Genomic DNA, 14,391 nt, shown 5'->3' with positions numbered 1-14,391 from the left:
AAAATATGATTTATAAGAAGGAGAAGCTGATACATTGAGAATGCAGAGAAGAGAAGTGGAGTTTTTTATGACAGTATCGAACAGTAAAAGCGAGACAGAAAACTGCTTTCCTCTGTGCATTCTGTCACTTGAGGAAAGTATATCTCTATTTGTGTATGCACAGTTGCTTGGGTTTTCCATTTCTTGAAGCTGAATGCCCTTCTAACTAATCAAGGTTTAGAGTTACCTCCATGTTAGGATCAAATGAAGTTTAAGAACTATGAAATGTCATTGCTAATCACCACTGAGTCATCACATTATTTCAGATTTTTAATATTTTGTGATTGATGAAATGTTTGTGTTTCAGTTTCATGCACTTATTTTTAATTTTTTTACTTAGCCATTGTAATTTTTATTGAATAAATATCTACATTTAGAATTGAATGATAATCCTTTTTTCTATTAGCAGGCCTTCCCAATATCATTTGGTACTTATTTTCTTCAGGTTATTCTCTCTCATCATGTGCAGATTATGATAAATGGTCAGTAACTCCAAGTTAGTTATTTGATGTGAATTTTTCCAAGGCTAAACTATTTTAAGAATACTATGCTCCTGGATTATCAAATCAAAGAGTTGAAAGGGCTTCAAACAAAACAGAAGCATAGTTTACTGACAACTTCCAAGTCCCTTGTTGAATCCCAGAGGATAAAAATAAATCTATTTTTATATAAGGATAACATTTGATCTGATTCCCATCTAGTATTTTGAGAATAAAGTATTAGTCATCTGGGATACTTTTGAGATACCAGGTGCATTACTTAGTATTAAAAAAATAGAACTAATGACTTTGTCAAAATGCTAGAAGATACTTGTAAATATCTTTAGCTATCATATTTTTATAGGAAAGTTTAAAATTATTTTAGAAATGAGGACTTGACAATTTATACAAACATTTGGAACCCACTCAAGAATAGAAGGGACCCTCAAAAATGAATGCTAGGTCAAGCTCATTCCGTCTTCTGAACCCCCCTCCATTATACAGGGATCTCCAGTGTGCACTCATCTGTTGGTTGAGTATACATCAGGTGATAGATACGCCTCATACATCAAGTCTATCCATTCTATTTTCTGCCAGGAGGTTAACTGGTGGAAAGTTATTGCTCTTGAGCTGATATCTGCCTCATATAATTTAACCCATTAATACCGCCATTCAATACATACAATATCTTGAATTAGTTCAAGTGCTTTATTGGAACAAAAACATGTATGTTCATTGCATTTCAAAAAATTGAGTCTAGTCTCATTCAGAAAGTGTGAATATGTTTAGTCAGCCATTACTGAGTTAAATGAACACTTGCTTTTTCTAGGGATTGTCATCAATTTTTTTCTATACTTGTAAATTATCTCATTAAGTTGTCTATCTAGTTTCTTGCTTAAGATCAATATCAAACAAGTACATGTCAAGTTTACAGAATACCTTGAAACACATAAAACAGTTAAGTTCACAAGTTTTAAAAAACTTATGGGCTATATAAAAAAGAAAAATAAGATTCTCCATTATTGAAAAAGAACATAACTTATGGCTTTCTAATTAGCTTAGAGTAAGAATTTATCAATTTTTAAAAAATTCATTACAAGAAAGATTTTTTCTTTTTTAATTTTAATTTTTATTTAATTCTTGCTCAAGTACAGTTTTCTGCCTTATATTCCCAGCCCTGCCCTCCCCCAGTGCTGCCAACCTCCCTCCCATTTCTGCTCCACACCTTAGTTATTGTCCATGTGTCCTTTATACTTGTTCATGTGAGTCCATCCTCTTTTTATTTCCTTAGGTACTTGAGTAATATTTTAGAATTAGTAAAAATAAAATATACTTAATATTTAAATGTAGAGGATAGCAAAGTTGTAGATATAATATAGCCAGTTGTAGATGGCTATATTATGTCATATATATATATATAGTTGTAATATAGCCAAATGAGACACTATTGAAATTTATTTTGTATAATTGATTCTCACAGAATACTATTGAATTTTGCCAATCTGTTACAAATAAAAGCAATAGTTGCAACTAATGAAAGGGTATCATCTCAACAAAAATGTTGGTTAATATTTTCATTTATGTGAAAGAACAAAATGAAAACAAAACTAATATGCATATCAGAACTCTACTCATTCATCAATGGTGTTGTACAAGTCACAATATAATGTCAACAGTCACCAAACGCTTTTAATTTGTTATGAATGTTTTTCTTCATTACTTCATTAAATCTAGAATGTAAAACTAAATGAGGCCTGGACCTGTAATCTTTGCAGATTTTCCTTCAGACAATACTCCAACTATGAGAAATTTCATGCTACCAACATTATATTTCTAAACACATAATTGGAAAGAGATGTATCATAGTTTCTTATTATATTATATTTTCACCATACTGATATAATAAATCTAAACAACTTCAGGAACATTAAAATTAGGAAGTGCTGAGTTTTGAGTAATTATTAGCTTTGGTTTAAATAAAGCTTATTTAATTGTAAGCATTTAAAATTTAATTTTAATAATGACTGTGTTTAACAATGAGCTTTCAATTTTCCTGAAAATTTAACAAATGGCCCTTGCAATGGAGCACAAGCCAGCTCACAAACACCAGAGGGGAAGCATAATAAGAACACTCCAGATATACAGAGGTTCTTTAATTTTTTTCTTTTCTCAAGAATGAACTGATACTATTTTAAGCCAGTGTAGTGTCCTGTCAGGGAGGTGAACTCTCAGTGAGTTGCCCCCGCCCCCCTCACTGGGTAGCTGTGTTCATGCACAAGTTTCTTAGCCTCTTGGAGTTCCAGTCTCCAGTTGTAAAATGAGAATAATAATATTAATTTCATGCATAAAATGTAGTCATATATGTAAAATTCTGAAGTCAGGGCCTAGAATTTAGTAAACATTCAAATCATATTAATTATAATTGAATTTTAAGATATAATATAACCATATTTACAATATAAAAGATCATTCTGCCTGTTGTATAGAGTGTTCAACAATGTGGAAAAGACAGTTAAATATCTATTGTGTTTCCTTAGTGTGGTTCTTGGATTTGGTTTGTAAGAATAGATGCATCAATTTTGGACCAGGTGGCAGATCAGTAAATTGGCTTTAGAAATACACATCTGAAGTATTATTAAGAAATTCAGGAGATGTAGAATAGGTTAATAGGAATACTATACAGTTTGGAAACCATGCACTTTTTGAAGTTATTGACATAAAAATGGAATTGGAGCTATGTGGTTGGATAATACCTGTCAGCAAGTTGGAATATATGGTAGAAAGACAAAATATCTTATCTGAGGAACATATATGTTGAAAAGTTTTGTAAAAGTATCAGGAAAAAAAGTGATGGAAATCAAAGTTTGTTATCCCCATGTCATTGATAAGAAAGCTGAGACTTGTAGATTTTAAGTAAATTTGTCTGAGGTTGTATAGTTAATAATCAGCACAGGTGAGATTCAACTCAGTCTCATGCTGCTCAATGGATCTTGGTCCATCTGCCATGCCTTACAGTATCTTTCACTATCAATATCAGCCTTTTGACTACAGGAGATATGTCTAGCACTCAGTAATCAGTAGATTCTTTTTCCATTCCCTTTCTGCACCAAATGATTCATCAATGCACAACTGTATTCCTTGCCATGCAGTGTAAGAGAGAGGTGGAGAAAGGGAGAGAGGGAGAGAAAGAAAGAGACAGAAATGAATTGGAGAAAGACAAAAAGATGCTTTTATACTGAAGTGGTTTATTCATTATCTAGATCAATTATGGTCCTGAAAAATATCTCCAAACCAGCTCAGCTGGTTTGACTGTGATCTCTAGCACCAAAAGGTTGTGGGTTCAATTCTCCATCAGGGCACATACCTGGGGAGTTCCAGCCCCCATCAGGAGTGTACAGGAAGCAACCAACTGAGGTTTCTCTTTCACATCAATCTGTGTGTGTGTGTGTGTGTGTGTGTGCGTGTGTGTGTCTTTCCCTTTCTTCTCCTCTCTCTCCAAAATCACTAAAACATATCCTCTGGTGAGGATTAAGAAAATCTCCAAGGCATTCTGAGGGACTTTGTTTTGTTTACAATGGCTCAAGGAGGACAGACAACCTGTTTGGAGACAACAAGAGGTGCCGAGTGAAAAAGGAGACATAACACATTATTAACCTTCAAATATTCAAATAGGATCTGACTATGCTTGTTTCAAATCAAAGGGGAGAGAAGGGGGATGAGGTTAGGACTCAGTGGCTGGGCAGGGATGAGGGAGGTGTCCATTTACTCCTATTTATGCTCTACATGCAAGTCTCAGTCATTAGAGCTTCACTTTCAAAGATGCCTAAATTCTAACCAAATTCAAAATGAAATTATATAAAATAGTGTCCAAGAAATCACAAAATGTCCAATAATAAATAGGTGAGTCAGTAAAGTGGACTTTTTTGAGTAATGTGTAGGAGGTGTGCATTACATTTTTTTAACTAAAGAATGCCAAAGGCAACTAAACGTTAAAACTTTAGTTAAAAATAACTCACACGAAAGTGAGTAAATAAAACTCCCAGAATAATATAAAATGATTGATATTATAAATACTGTACAATTGGAAAAGACACTAATTGCTCATTCTAACCCAAAGGCCACAACAGGTAAGCCCTTTTACATTAGGGAAAAGAAAAAACCAGCAACTCCACAATAGTTTGTATTCAAATAGAGACACTCATTTAATGATGTCACTAAAGTGGTGAGACTTTTATTGTTACTTTTGATGTAACTAAAGTGGCGAGTATTTTCATTTAGTTTATAGGTAGGTATATTTCAGAGAATGCTGAGAAGGTAGAGTGAATGAAAGGTAAATAAGAGTTACATTTAACCCTGGAGCATTCATTATTTAGCATTTGTATGGAATTTGGGATTTAAAGAGATTTAAATCTGTTTCAGTGCATTCACAAACTTGCAATTAATATACTACTATTAACCCTGCTTTTAAAATAAGAATGTAGATTTCCTTATCCTTTAAATAAGGAAACAGGCAAAATTCAGTGGCAGCTTAAAATTTACCAGTAAAAGCACTTTCCCTTTAGTTGAGGTTTATTCATTTGATGTGAATTACTGATTCTTGGGGGCCCCTTACTCCTCGCCAGAGTAATTTATTTCCAAAAAGGGAGTACTTTGCTTTTAAGAGAAAACATTTTTTACTTATTGTATTATAGAACTGTGTCTGTTACTAATATAATAAGAAATATATATCCCACTATACCAGCATTAAGCCAAATACTGTGTTTTGTTTTTCCTTACCAGATGTTTTATTGTATGTAAGTGTGTTAAGGAAGATTGATAAACCTAATAAACTTACATATAAACCTTTCAGTAAAGGATTATAGAGAGGAAATTCTACTTCATTTAAAACTATTCACAGGGTTTTGACCATTGGTTTTGTTCTACGTTAGTTTATTCCCATTTATGAGAGAGCCACTGTGATCCTATGTTTTTCACTGCTTATGTTTTAATTAAGAAAAAGAAATATATGCAAAGCTTTTAACCAGAGTGTGCCACTAACTCAGCTCTAACAAAAATATTCCGTGCCTCTGAAATTTTGCATCTTTAAAATGGAAGTATAATGGGGTTGGTTAGGTGCCAATCAGTTATTTAAACTGATTATATTCCTTACAAGAAAGGATTGAATTTCTAGAAATGTAAATGAGTGTTACTGAGAAAGAAAAAGGAGGCTTAAGTTTTTATATTTTTTAATAATTTTTGTATGTACCCATGTAATCAATTTAGCCTCTGATAAAGGAGACACGGTGTACAGGATAAGTATATATAGTAAAATCATTATTTTCCAAATTATTAGAAAGTATACATTGTTATATATGACTAATATAGTAAAAAAACCCTGTAAATTTAATACATTAAAATCACTTAAATGTTAACACAGTAAAAACCACCTTTAAGATTTTGAAGGCTATCTTTCTAGACTTCTTTCAATGACATCCTTAAGTAAAACCAACACAAGTCTTATAGCTTAGATTGTCTCACTTTTATGTTAATATTTAGTGCATGTCTTTTAGTGAACATAAGCAACAATTTGTCTTGGGTGTGCAGTATTTCTGGGTCAAAGAGTATCCATATATTTACCTTTAGTAAATACTATCAAACAGGTTTTTCAAACTGATTGTAAAAAAGAGATTTGTTTATTCATCTTTCTCTTTCACATCTTACCAATCCTTGGTAATGGCAATATTTTATATTTTACCAATTCGTATGTATTTACAGTGATATGACATTTTTTTGCACATTTTTGCACATTTTTTCAGCATGTCCCAGGCGACTATCGATCTTGGGTAATTTTTCTAATGTTTACAGTCCTTTGGATAACCTCTTTGTTGAAGTTCATCCTCAAACATGTTGTGCAATTGTCTATGGGTAGTCTGTCCTGTCCCTATTGATTTGTAGTAACATTTGATAGATTCTTAATATAAGTCTCAATATAATTGCATATATATTCATCATTTACATTTAATTTACTGATATAGTTGGGTTTGCATCTTATTATTTGTTTCTTGTTATAACTGGGGGTTTTATAGTCTTTCTTCTTTCTTTTGTTGCGTTCTTTGGTATATATCACAAGTTTATTGTTATTTTTTCTATAAAGAAGTTACTATAAAATACTTTTCTTTAAGTTTAGTGAAATATTTTACTTTAAATATTACAGCATACATATTTGACAATATAATCTAATGTAAATGATCAAGTTTGCCAACTTTATTTATTCTTATTTCTCTTTTGTGTTGCTCTTTTGTTGCTATTTTTATAAATTTTATTTACACATACATTAAAAAATTTGTAGGACATTCTTATTTGTTTTTATGTTGTCTTAATTTTTATATCATTTACTTTATTTCATCATGAATGTCTGTCTTTTATTCTGGTAGCATTTTTCTGGCTAAATAATTTCTCTTAAATTTTTTAAATGATCAGTTCTGCGGTAACAATTTTTCTCAGTTTTTGTTTATTCAAAAATATCTTCAAATTGTCTTTGTCTATCATGGATGCATTTATGGGACGTCAATAGGATTCTGAGGAAATATTTAATTGCATCAAGTACTTTAAAGATGCCACTATAGTCTCCTCTTTTTCATATGAAATGTAAGACATATAATCTGGATGTCAGCTATCAGTCCTATTGTTCCTCTTTTGAAGGTTTTGTCTTTTTTTTAACGTTGGTTGCTTAAAACCTGTTCTCTTTTTCTTTCTTTTCGGCATTTGTCTTTGAGAAGCATAACTGTATTATTTGATTTGACTTAATTATTATGTACCTTAATTGGTATATACAGAGATTCTTGGTTCTATAATTTAATAGCCTATGTTAGTATTTTTTAAACTCATTATCTCTTCAAATATTTCTTCTGCCCAATTTCCCATTTCTTCTCTTAGAACTCCTGTTACAAGTGGATTAGCTCTTTTGTACTTTTTTCTGTTTTATTTTGTGTATGTCAGTTGGAGTCTCTTCTTTTGACCTGTCTTTCAATTCACTAATTCTCTTTTTTCTTATGCATATTTGCTATTAAAATATTCTGCTCATTTTAGTGTTGTGAATATTTTATTTTTATAATTTCTATTTTATTATGTTGTGCACATGTACATTTTCTTATAAAATTCCTAATATTTTACTGTGCTTATTCATGTTTTCTATATTTGCTTGAACAAATCAATCATCGTTTTATTCCTGTCTCTTAGAGCTGGATTATCTGTAGATTTCTTTATTTTTTAGTGATCCTGTACTTTCTTTGGCATGAACATTATAATTTAATTTCAATTTTGAAAGTTCCAAATATTGCACATATAAACAGAGACTTAATTTGATATTACATTAAAATAAAGAGTTTACACTTTCTTTCACTTTCGAAGGAGACAGAATGGAGGTCGGACCATGTCAGCCTAATCAGGGATTACCCTGGTTTGTGGCTAGGTTGTTATTTTGGTAGCAGTTTACGCATAGCTTTGTCCTAGTTTCCAGGTTATATCTCTCCCAGAACTTCCAGTAGTAACATATTGTGATTATGAGGGCAATTCTCAGTGGTTTTTGCTTCTTAACATCAAAGACTCCTGTCAGTGAAGCTTAGCAGTGTAGAGGCTTGTGGTTTACCTGTTCAGGCTCTTGCCTTGTTCATTTTCATAATTCAGTAAGTGCCTTGTGGGAAAAAAATGGCCATGTGGTTAATTATCTCATATTTTCAATTTCTTGCTTAGTATCTTTCTGCTTTGACAAATCCTGGATTCTTATCCACTAGCTACATCCACTAGCAAAGGCCCCAGGAATAATGTCACCATCAATGGTCAATATACTACTTTTGCAGAACAATTATTGCTGATTAATAAATTACCACAAACTTTGTACCCTAAACTAAGATACATGAATCATCTCTTAGTTTCTATGGGTGAGGAGTTTGGGTTCAGCTGAACTTGGTTCCTGTGCTTGGTGTGCCCATGGCTCTAGTCTTGCTGTTGGCTGGGCTACATTTCATTCTTGAGCTCAGGGTTATCTTACAAACTGAGCTGGTTGTTGGGAGAATTCAGTGGACAGCGATCAGCACCACCCAACAGCAAAGAGCTTTCCCCTGCAGTTTTTTCTGGGTAGCTTTGTAGCGGAATACCTTCAGCAAGACACTTCTGCCCAGCTCTGTCCAGAGAGCAAATTTCCAGGATGTCCCTCCAGTGGTTATGCCAGGGACTTGTCATTCAGGTACCACAGCCGTGTCCTCTTTTTTTTTTTCACTTTCTTTTTTAAAAAAATTATTTAATTCTTGTTCAAGTACAGTTTTCTGTCTTGTATTTCCAGCCCTGCCCCCGCCGTGCTCCCCACCTACCTCCCATTTCCGCCCCCCACCTTAGTTATTGTCCATGTGTCCTTTATACTTGTTCATGTGAGTCCTTCCCCTTTTCCCCTGTGATTCTCTTAAGACTCTCTCTGGTAGTCCCTTCAGGTTGTGGGGTCTCTCCTTTAGGTGCTCTGTCTCAGCCCTAGGAGTAGTTGGATGATCCTCATATCTGCTTCTCCTTCATTCCCCAGAGTTCTATTTACTCCTTGGTAGTCAAATCCTTATTACTTTGGTGCCCTGTTGTAGTTAATCATTCTCTCAATTAAACTTTCCCTGTTCAAATTATTAATTGGTTTCTATGTCCTGTTTGGACTCTGAATGCTACATTCTGCATTTGTTTTTAATGACTGTCCTTATGTCATTGTGCCAATTATTACCATATAATCTATGATAGTTGTTCACATAATGAAGAGTTATAACAAATCTCATTTACATAATATACATTAAATGGTAATAGAAGCCACTTGAATAATATAGTGAGAATTAGAGATGGAATGTGAGAAAAAAGGGGTAATTTATTTCAGTAATAAAACTAAGTGTAGAAGAGAAAGCAGGATAATTTATAAGGGAAAATAATTGTAGAAAATAAATTTAAATCAAGAGAAGATGAGTAGAACATTACTAAATTTCTGTTTTCTTTTTTTAAAAATATTTTATTTATTTATCTTTAGAGGGGAAGGGAAGGAGAGAAATATCAGTGTATGGTTGCTTCTCATGAGTCCCCTGCTAGGAACTGGCCTGCAACCCAGGCATGTGCCCTGACTGGGAATCGAACCATGACCGTGTGGTTCGCAGGCCTGCACTCAATCCACTGAGCTACACCAGCCAGGGCCCTAAATTTCTATTTTCAACACGGTGGCTAAGATAAACTAAACAAACAGGTAAGTAACCAAGACCCAAACTCTCCCAATGAAGCACATAACATACTGAAGAAATAAATAGACTTAAAAAAATATCTATGTCCTAAATAAAGGAAATCAACAGGTCCAAATAAAATAAACCAAGGAAACTTGAGGGTTACCAAGTGTCAAATGTTTTTTTTTGCTCACCCAAAAGGCTTTTGTTATACTCAACACAACTTGAACTAAAATGAATATACGAAGTTTTGAGAGTGTGATACAAATGTAGGATTTATACAATTGTCTGTGCACAGTAAAATCAAGTATTCATTAGCTGATGACCCAGCAACTTTATGCCTACATATTTGTGCTAGAGAATATTTTGCACATTTGTTGCTGGAGACACTTCCAAAAATAGTTGTGATGGCAAAATCATAAGGGTCAAAAGTAAAATGCCTCTCATGTCTATCAGTAGATGAATAGGTTCATAAATTGTGGTGTATTAAAGCAAGGAGAAACTCTTCAGCTGTGGAAAATGTGTTTGAGCTATACACAACTACATTAATAACTCTAATAAATAGGTTTTTCTCTTATTTAACAAAAGGACAAAAAGATGAAAACATAATATAAAAATAAAGGCATGTTATTGAAGTAGAACATTAATTTTGGTCAGTAGCTTGAACTAATAGTTTTGTAAATCAATTTGATATAAGACTCTAGGGATGGTTATATTAGCTTCATACTTCCTTAACTTTGGTTTAGCCTATATGGAAATGAGGTGGAGAATACGTATATTGATGTCTTTATTTACATAATAATAGCTAACCACTTAGAATGTGTATTTAAAGATGTAGAATCTTCTATAATCTTCATTGTGGAATTTGTCAATGTGCCTTAAACTCTTCAAGGAAGAGAGGAATAATAATAGTGATAATGTGGATTTAGAACAATCATTATTACACTGGAGATTGCTATTTTGATTCATGGAATTCTAAGAAAGTGCAATCATTTTCATCCTCTGAAAAACTTGAGGCTATTTAAATAACCATTATTACATAACAGTCAGGTATTCTTTTAAAATAACATTTGAAAACAGTTTTTACCATTGTCTTTTAAGTCATTTGATTATATCATTATGCGTTCAGTAATATATTTTATGATCAGCATGGTAAAGGTGTGTGTATATTTGTGTATGCACATGCATTTGGGAAGAAAATTTTAAAAAGCAAGAAAAATAAGAACCCTAACATAATGGCTGAGGTATTTTCAAAATAAGACTTGTAAGCTATGGTTAGTATAATAGATAAACAATTTGAGAAATTTGACCTTGAAACAGTGAACCGTGTTTTTCTTTTAAAGTGAACAAAGTTAATTGTGTTTTTATAGAGTGTCCTTTGACAAAATGAAAAGACATCACAAAGTACGTATAGTCAGAATGAAAATTTTATATCCTGTCTTAAAATTTGAGCTTAGATTGTTGGATTGATAGCCTCAAAATAGTGTACTCTTTCCTATTTTGTAATATTTAAAGTTGCTCAACTTTTTTCACATTAATCATTTTATTTGATTTTCCCATTATTAAACAAGGATTATTAAATAGTCTCACTGATGGAGAGAGGGTCAGAGAGTCAGATCCAGAGAATCAGAAACCAACATTCAGAAAAAAGTATATGTTGCTCGAGATCAGATTTTGGGTGGCAAGGCGGGAACTCCAGCCAAGATTTTTTGGCTTTTAGTCCTTCATTCCTTTTCCTAAATGGTAGAATGGCATAATTTTTTTCAAGTTGAATCTGAAAACAGTGTTTTTTGGTAGAATTTGAGGAGGAAGACTGGAAAAGAGAGACCTTTTGGATTGCTTTTATGGAACTCTAGATGAAGTTAACAAAGGCCTGAATTTAAATGGTAGCCGTGGAAATGAAGCCTGCTTCCAGCTTCTTAACTGTGTCCTATGTCCTTTTACACATTTTCTGTGAGAACTAGTTTGATTGAAAGTCTTTACAATCCTTTTAAAGGTCTCTCTGGTGTTTTATACAATGAGCTGAATGCTTTTGGATAATCTCTCTGATTTATCTAAGCTTAGTACAATGTTCAATAAAAGTGGACTACGTGAATTCAGTGAAAGAGCACAGACTGCTGTTAGATTTTTAGAATGTTTTCTAATTTCTACTTATAAAAGGATAACAAATTAAACATTCAGAGAAAAGAATATGCTCTATGGTTTCATCCCTGTGTAAAACGCTGAAGTTTGAAGTTTGGCCAGAGAGCTTTTGTCTATTTGCAGTCCCGGCTGTCTCAACTCCACATTTCTTCCTGTTGCCTTGGTTTGTTTACACATGGGCGAGTCAGGCAGTAGTTAGGTGAATATTTCCTTGTGGATTATAATGTTTATTTGTGCATGGTAGAGTGGAAAGACACTGATCCAGAAGTCACAAGACCTGATTCTAGCCCAGGCTCGGTTACTTCCTTCAGTTAAATTGCTAAGTGACTTGAGTTAAATCGTTCATCAGTTTCCTTAAAATGGAGATTCTAAACTCCTTTATTTATCTTCTGTTCCTTATAGATATATTTAATATCAGCAAGCAAGTAAACAAAAACTAAATAAATGTTTGAATCATTCACAATGGTAAATCAGAAGCTAATATATCTTCATTATCTATTTGTATGTTAGAAATATATGGACTAATTTGGTGGATGGCATGAGGTTGTTACAATTACTGACTGATTCGAGGCTAACTGATTAGCAGGGAAGGCTGTTATATAAAGAAATAGTCATATCTGTATTGCAGATTCTGTAGATTGACTCATTAAATACCATTTCCAATTCCTGTCTACATGCTTTTATCTTCACTAGGGCTTGGGAAGCTAATTTTCTGGATTGCTTTGTAGCTTTTATTGCATATAATCTAGAATCTTTTCAGGAGCAATGTGAAATTGGTGGCAATGTAAGATAACAGCTATACCTAGTATATTATTTCCTCAGGGTTCTCTAGAGAAACAGAACCTATATATAACATATATATAACATAATATAATATATAAGATATGAGGTCTGTGCAGAAGGCATCCAGCCATGTAATATGAAAAATAGAGACATTTATTGATGAAGATACAACATACAAGTAACATTGTACATAGAACGATGACATCTCAGTCCCCTTCAAAGTAGGCACCTTGGGACCTCAATCACAGTTCTTCCAATCACCATCAGCTGCCCCATGGTATTTTCCTGAATCTCATCAATGGTATGAAATCTCTTCCCTTTCAAAGGTAATTTTAGTTTTGGGAAAAGCTAGAAGATTCAGGGTGCCATATTGGGCTCTAGAGGGGCTTAGTCACCTGGATGATTTGATGTTTCACCAAAAATCTCTGCAGGATGCATGAGCAGGCACATTGTCAATATGAAGCTGCCAATCACCAGTTGCCTATAGCTGTGGCCTTTTGAACCATCCAAATAGCGTCTATGGAGTAATGTTCAAGCTTAATGCATTATTTGATGCAGATTTGTTGCCCTACTCACTCAGTCATTTTGAATGCAATGACCACACTGCATGCATGCTTACTCAATGGCAGCTACCACCTCTAATGACTAGTACAGTGATGTCGTCATTGTTTATGCATGCACGTTCCAATCCACTCTCCTTGGCTGCCAGGTTACATTGATGCTGCACAAACCATTCTCATTATATCATCAATGGCTTGACTTTTCTCAGACAGACATTGACATATCAGATATAGATATAAATATAGATGATATAGATATAGATACAGATATAGATATAGATATATAGATATAGACTCACACAAGTCACTGCAAGTCAGCAGCAGTGACTGGAAATCATGTAAAAGTTGATATTACAGTATTAAGTCCAACATCTGCAGAGCAGGTCAACAGGCCAGAAACTGAGGCAGAATTTCTATATTGTGTTTGAGTCACAATTTCTTTCTTTCTTTCTTTCTTTCTTTCTTTCTTTCTTTCTTTCTTTCTTTTGTGGGAGGGAAATCTGTGTTTGCTCTTAAGGGCTTTAACTGATTGGATGAGGCTTTCCACATTATGGAGGGTAATTTGCTTTTCTCAAAGTCAACTGATAGTAAATGTGAATTATATCTAAAAAGATGTTGCTACCTTTAAAGCAACATCTAGACTAGTGTTTGATCAAACAACTGGGCACCTTAGTCTAGCCAGATTGGCACATAATAAATAAGCACATGAGGAGATGATTAAAATAGCTTAGGTTGCATTTATACTGTCCAAGCTCAGTGGTATAGATGCCAAACGAAAATAGGTACCAGCACTAGTGATGGATTTTCAGTATTCTGACATCTTATAACTTTCTGATAACCTCTAGCTAGTTTAACTAAAGAGTGCATATTACTGTCTGTAACTAAGAACTCTAATCAAAACAGAAGGGCTTTTAATTGCCATAATCTCAAAAATGTGGAAACTAGAATGGGTTTTCAAATTTAGCTTGTGTTTGAAACAGTAAGGATTGAGTTAGCATTAGAGAATGAGATATTGGTAGTCCATTATGGACAAGGTCATGTAGTTACTTAAATGATCCCTTTGATTTAATTTCTTAATAAAGCCAAGACTAGAGCAGGCTGACTGGATACTGTGACAAGTCATTTTAAAGGGAAGAAGAATATAAATATTGAGAGATGAGTTGTTTGTTCATA

This window comes from Sturnira hondurensis, unplaced genomic scaffold (genome assembly GCF_014824575.4).
Source record: "Sturnira hondurensis isolate 20B ecotype Veracruz unplaced genomic scaffold, ASM1482457v3 Scaffold0004474, whole genome shotgun sequence".
NCBI classification, from domain to species: domain Eukaryota; kingdom Metazoa; phylum Chordata; class Mammalia; order Chiroptera; family Phyllostomidae; genus Sturnira; species Sturnira hondurensis.
Note: the sequence above shows the minus strand (reverse complement) of the source record.